This window comes from Miniopterus schreibersii (genome assembly GCF_964146895.1).
Source record: "Miniopterus schreibersii genome assembly, chromosome: 10".
Lineage (NCBI taxonomy): Eukaryota > Metazoa > Chordata > Mammalia > Chiroptera > Miniopteridae > Miniopterus > Miniopterus schreibersii.
Window position 1 is genome coordinate 58,518,572 of NC_138110.1, and position 6,625 is coordinate 58,525,196.

Below are 6,625 nucleotides of genomic sequence, written 5' to 3' on the forward strand. Positions count from 1 at the left end.
GGAGGTTGGCCCTGAGCGCCGCGCCGCTCGCCACAGCTCGTCCCTTTGGGCAGCGGGGCAGAACACTACCCTGCCTTTCCGGAGGCGTCCTTTCTGGCCCAGGCTTTGCGCCCCAGGAGCCCCAGACTGTCCATGCTCGCTTTCTCCCCTAACTCTGCAAGTCCCGTAGGGCCTCCTTCAGGATGTTGACTCTCTTCTGTACTAATTCAATGTCTCATCCCACCCAGCACCCTCTTTTGGCAGCGAGTCCTGAGACCTGCAGAGGAGAAATGATTTTCTACAGCAAGTCGGAACCAGCCGAGGACTCCTCGCGGAGTTGAAGCGGAGAATATACTTTATTAGGTGTCAGAGTATCTGTGGTGTCCTCAGCCTGTGCTGGGTCAGTGGCTCACAAAGCGGGTTTCCGCACCGGCAGCAGCCGCCTCACCTGGAGTCTCGACGGGAGATGTGAATTCTCCGACTCCAGCCGAAACCCTGGGGGCGGGGCCTGTAACGAGCGTCTCCGCGAGCCCCGCGGGCCGCGCGCGACCTGCGCTCGTAGTGAGCGCGGCCGGGGCGCGGCGCTTCTGTGCGGGGGTTTATGGAGCGGAGTAAGTTGCCCGGAATCACTCAGCTGATTGATTGAATCAATCAGTCAAACCTGGGTTTGATCCAAAATTTGTACTTTAAGCCTTAAGCTTTAGGTCTTAATAACAATAAGGTCGGAGCCTTTGCGTACCTGTGCGCATTCACTGTAGTTCTCCGCCCGAGGTGAGCAGCAGGATCTCCTAGAGAGCCTTTTCAGAATTCTGTAGCTGGTGTTTTCCACCACAGTCGAGCCCCAAGGTCCTGTTTGAGTAGGTCGAGTGGGGCTGGACCCCAAAGGTGCTACATAGGGCAATAGACATTACTCAGTCTGGAGCGGGTGGGAGGGCCATATAGCTGACATGGGTGTACACCTTTCGTCCTTACTTTCCCCTGGGTCTTGTTCTTTTTGGTTCTGCCCCTTTTCTGAACCCGTTCCCTCCCATATGCAAACTGTGGTGAAGCCCAACCAGCCAACTCCAGCTGGGAAGTGTACCAACAGTAGAAAACTTCTTTTACAGGCTCCCTGGTGGCATGCAGCACCGGAGACAACTGAACACTCTATCAGAGAATGTTGGGAGACCGTCCTGCCCATGGCCAAAGACAAAAACGGTAAGTGTTCAGTCGGCTGGGTTTGATGGTAAAGGTTTGTAATGGGGAGTTAAGGAAGACAGCTCTGAAAGAAAAGTAGTTGAGAAGGGGAAGGGAAGAGAGCATTTCAGAAGATAAAACCATGGGGGTTAATGGTAAGGGATAAAGCCACAAATGAAGAAAAGAGGGTCATGCCGAGGAATTTGTTTTTATCCAAAGGGGGAGGAGGAAATCACGGAAAGGAATTCACTTTTCAGGTTTGCACCTGTTTCTTTAATCCTCACCTGAGGGTATTTTTTCTATTGATTTTCAGAGAGTCAAAGGGAGAGAGAGAGAGACATTGATGTGACAGAGACACATCAATTGGTTGCCTCCTTAACAGGCCCCAGCCAGGGCCAGGGATCAAGCCTGCAACTGGGGTGCTTGCCCTTGGCCTGAATCGAACCCGGGACTCTTCAGTCCTCCCGCTGACACTCTAACCACTGAGTCAAACTGGCCAGGGCCATGTTTGCATCTTAAGGCAGATCACTCTGGCTCCTATTTGGAGGACTGGACCAGAATGGGAGACTAAAGACTGAAAGTTCTTCAAGTGAGATTTAGTGGGGCACTGAAGATGGAGAAAATTGGAATAAAATGGAGTTAATTTTTTTTTAATGTTAAAAAAATCTTTAAGTTGCTGTAAAATATAACAAAATTTACCAATTTTAAGTATATTCACTTAAATACACTTAAAATGCACAGTGAAGTATATTCATTGTATTTTGCAGCCATCACTACCATCCATTTTCAGAACCATTCATTAACTCCCCATTTTCCCCAGCCCCAGCCCCCAGCAATGACCATTCTACTTGCTGTCTCTGAATTTGACTAAGTACCTCATAAGAGTGGGTTCACACAGTATTTGCCCTCTTCTGAATGGCTTCTTTCACTTAGCATAACATCTTCAATGTTCATTCATGTCATACCATGTGTCAGAATTTCCTTTTTAAGGCTGAGTAACAACTTTGTTAAATTTTGTTAAATGTCCATTGTATGTATATACCACCTTTTGCTTATCCATTCATCTACTGAGTGACACTTGGGCTACTTCCACCTTTTTGCTACTGTGAATAATGTGTCTATGTACACTGGTGTACAAATATCTGTCATGTCCCTGCTTTTAATTCAACCCAGAGTTGAATTGCTGTATCATATGACAGTTTAATTTTTAATTTTTTCAGAAGAGGGCAAATACTGTGTGAACCCACTTTTATGAGGTACTTATGAGGTACTGTTTTCTATAGCAGCTGTACCATTTAAATTCCCACTAACAACCCTGCTGGGCATGGTTCAGTGGTTGAGCATTGACTTATGATCCAGGAGACCCATGTTCCATCCCTGGTCAGGGCACATGCCCAGGTTGCGGGCTCCATCCCCAGTGGAAGGCGTGCAGGAGGCAGCTGATCAGTGACACTCTCATCGCTGATGTTTCTGTCTCTCTCTCTCCCTCTTCCTTCCTCTCTCTGAAATCAATAAAGATATATTTTTTTAAAAAAGGCAAACTAGTAAATATTAAAAAAAAAAATTCCTATCAACGGTGCACAAGAGTTCCAGTTTCTCCACATTCTTGCCAACACTTGTTTTTATTTTTAAAATAAGCGCTGTGAAGTGGTATCTCATTGTGGTTTTGATTTTCATTTCATTACTGACTAGTGATGTTGAGCAGCTTTTCATGTGCTTGTTACCCATTTGTATATCTGGAGAAATGTCTGTTCCACACTTTTGCCCACTTTTGAGTCTGGTCGTTTGGTGTGTGTTTTTTGTTGAGTTTTAGCAGTTCTGTGTATATTCTGGGTATTAATCCCTTATCATATATGTAATTTGCAAATATTTTCTCTCATTCTGTGGATTCCCTTTTTACTCTGTTGATAGTGTCTTTTTATACACCAAAGCTTTTAATTTTGATGAAGTCCATTTTGTGTAATTTTTTATTGTTGCCTATGCCTTTGGTGTCATGTATAAGAAATCATTGCCATATCCAATGTCATCAAGCTTTTCCTCTGTTTTCTTCTCAGAGTTTTATAGTTTTAGCTCTTATATTTAGGTCTTTGATCCATTTTGAGTTTTTTAAATTTATTTTTCAGTTATAGTTGACATACAATATTATATTCTTTTCAAGTGTACAACATATTGATTAGACATTTATATTCCTTATGAAGTGATTATCCTGATAAGTCTAGTACCCCTCTGGCATCATACATAGTTATTACAATATTATTGACTATATTCCCTATGCCGTACTTTACATCCCCTTGACTATTTTTATAACAGGCAGGCAGACAAGGAGACCGGAGACAAGGCTCAAATCAGTCTCTCTGATCCAGCGTTCAGGGAAGGTTTTTAAGGGGTTAGGAACAAGTTCTAATTAGGATCTTGGAACTTGACCACTTACGGTAAGATTCCAGTGTTCAAGTTCCTGTCATGTCCAGTCCTTTGGTTCTGGGTGCAGCTGGAGGACAGTGTGCAGTGCACTCTCTGTAAAGTAACTCAAGGATTGTATTAATCATGGATCTGCTTTAAGGGAGCAGAACCAATTTTAAGCGGTTCAGGTGATTCGTGTGCTGTTTCAATTTGACCATATGTGTGAGGGTTCATTTCAGGGCTGTCTGTTCTATTCCATTGGTGTATCTGTCCTTACACCAGTTCCTCACAGTTTTGATTAACATAGCTTTGTAGTATGTTTTGAAATCAGGAAGTGTGAGTCCTATAACTTTGTTCTCCTTTTTCAGATTGTTTTGGTTTTGTGGGGGGTCCCTTAAGATTCTGTAAGAATTTTAGGATGAGTTTTTTTTATTTCTGCAAAAAAAAAGTCACAGGGATTTTGACAGCGATTGCAATGAACCAATAGATCGCTTTGGGTGGTACTGACATCTTAGCAACATCCAGTCGTCCAGTCTGTGCACACAAGATGTTTTTACATTTATTTGTATCTTCTTCAGTGTTGCTCAGTGATGTTTTGTAGTTTTCAGTATATATGACTTTCACTTCCTTGGTTAATTCTTATTTTTTTCTTTTTGGTGCTATTTTGTTTTTAATTTTTATTTTTAAAAATATGTATTTATTGATTTTTTGAGAGAGAAAGGGAGAGGGAGCGATAGAAACATTGATAAGAAACATCAGATGGCTCCCTCCTGCACGCCCCCTACTGGGGATCAAACCAGGAACCCTGGCATGTGCCCTGACCAGGAGTCAAGCCAGTGACCTCTTGGTGCATGGGACGACACTCAGTCCACTGAGCCACACCGGCTGGGCTAATATTTTAAATAAAATTATTTTTTAATTTCTATTTTGGACTGTTTATTGTTATTGTATAGCTGATTTTGTATCCTGCAACTTTGCTGAATCCATTTATCAGTTTAACAGTTTGTGTGTGTTTGTGGATTCTTTAGGGTTTTCTATATCTATGATCATATCTACAGAGATCATAAAGAGTTAATTCTTTATATGTTACATTGTATTATATCATGAAGCTCTGACCTTAACTCTGAGATTCATTAAATTTGTGTTTACATGGGAGGAGAGGAGGGTGTCACAGAAAGTCATATATGGAAGGGTCCTCAGATTCTGCACTCCAGCCCAAGGTCACACAGCAAGTTAGAGGTTCAACAGGCATCAAAACATGATCTGTGTTCCTCTCTTAGCTTTCTAGGGGCAGAAAAAGTCAAACGGGGGAGCTATGGTGGAGAGCCCTTGCCTCGAAGGTCATCTGTGGAACTGCACCTTGTTCCCTTTTTGCTTTCACCCCAGGTTTTCCTTCTTAGGAAGTAAGGAATCTGGCTGAATCCCAGTGCATCCATCTGGTTAAAATAAACATCCTGGGTGATCTAATATGGAAAAGAACTTGACGTAGTCAGATTTGGAAGTGAGAGACAGATTTGAAGTTAGGACAAATTTATACTTTTCAGTTTGGGGCTTTCTAGCACCACTCAAACACATGATCTCAGCCTCAGGGGTGAGTGCAGACATAGCCCTGAGATCTTGTTCCAGACCACTACATCAAAATGAGTTGTAATCTTTTTGCTAGTGGAGGGTCTTGCCTTCAATTTGTAATAAACACAGCATCTGTGAAGCTCAATAAAGCCAAGTGCAATGAAATGAGGTGTGCCTGTATGTCTTCCCAGCCGAATGCCTTGACACTACTGCCAGCTGCTGGTAGTAGTGTTTGGAGAGGAAGGTGTGCTCTGAGAGGTAAGGTTACCTACCCAGACAGACACAGATGGAATCACAGAAATCAGTTCTGGAAGGAAAACCGTAAGCCATGGAAAGAGCACCTGTTGTGAGGTAGAGAGGTTTGAGTTTGTATCCTGGTTCTCTTTTCTTTTGGCCTACAGTAAATGTTTTACTAGCACTTTGAGCCCTTAGTAGGTGTCAGCTTTGCTAAATGTTTTACATACATTTTGTTCCTCCAAAAACTGGCCAGAGCTCATCAATTTGAAGCTCAATCCAGAAGACACTTTTGGTTTCAGTTCTTTGAACTTCTAGGCCATGTCTCCTGAGGCAGTTGAACCACTCAAATCACTTCCCCCTTTGTGGGAATATTGTCTCCCAGATGTAAAACGAGTATGAAATTTACTTTGAAGAGCCCTTCCATCATGTTCCTATTCTGCCAAGCCCCAGGAACAAGTGTCCAGTTTGAGGGGTACTGACAGAGTGGAGTGGGAAAATCAGGACCTTGGGCCAATGAATGGCTAAATTGGGGCTCTTTCATCTTGGGAACTTGAGCAGGGAAGTTGTCTCCAAATTCCTAAAGGAGCATGACCTGTGGGAGATTTGATACCCTTCATCCAGGTGTAATAGGGAGAAATTAGGAAGAAGCCAATTTGGTTCAGTAGAAGAAACTTTCAGTGCTTAGCCCCAACCATGTTAGACAGCTGGATGCCAGTAGGCTGTGAACTGCCCATCACTAGTTCAAATAAGTCTGGGTAGACCTCAAGGTGACCTTCAAACACCTGAATTCATCTCTTAGCTCCACTTAGAATCAGCAAATAACAAGTCCTGTTTCTTTACCTATGAGAAGGGCATCTCGCTTCTTGTGTAGAAATTGAGAGAGAATGAACAGTGCAGCCCCATGCACATAGCAAGACTGTTAACTACTGTTGCAGATTTTGTACTGTTTGGGCTGCAATCACTATGTATAGTCATTATTGCTCTGACATAAATGCAACCCCCGGCTAGCTTTTTTAGAAAGGGGAATTTGCCCGGCCGAGCATGGCTCAGCGGTTGAGCGTCCACCTAGGATCCAGGTGGTTGGGGTTTGATTCCTGGTCAGGGCACATGCCCTGGTTGCAGGCTCAATCCCCAGCAGGGGCGTGCAGGAGGCAGTCGATCAATGACACTCTCATCATTGATGTTTCTCTCTCTCTCCCTCCCCTTTCCTCTCTGAAATCAATATATATATATATATATTTTTTTTTTAAAGGGGAGTTTACCA

The 6,625-nt window shown here is 43.4% G+C and overlaps 1 long non-coding RNA gene across 1 annotated transcript; it reads left to right on the forward strand.

Annotated features, from left to right (window-relative positions):
- Nucleotides 1-44: 44 nt before the first annotated feature.
- LOC308562977 lies at nucleotides 45-6,555 on the forward strand. Its single transcript, XR_013999710.1, has 3 exons — nucleotides 45-590; nucleotides 1,086-1,176; nucleotides 4,836-6,555. It is a non-coding gene; the product is annotated as an uncharacterized lncRNA (long non-coding RNA).
- Nucleotides 6,556-6,625: the final 70 nt, after the last annotated feature.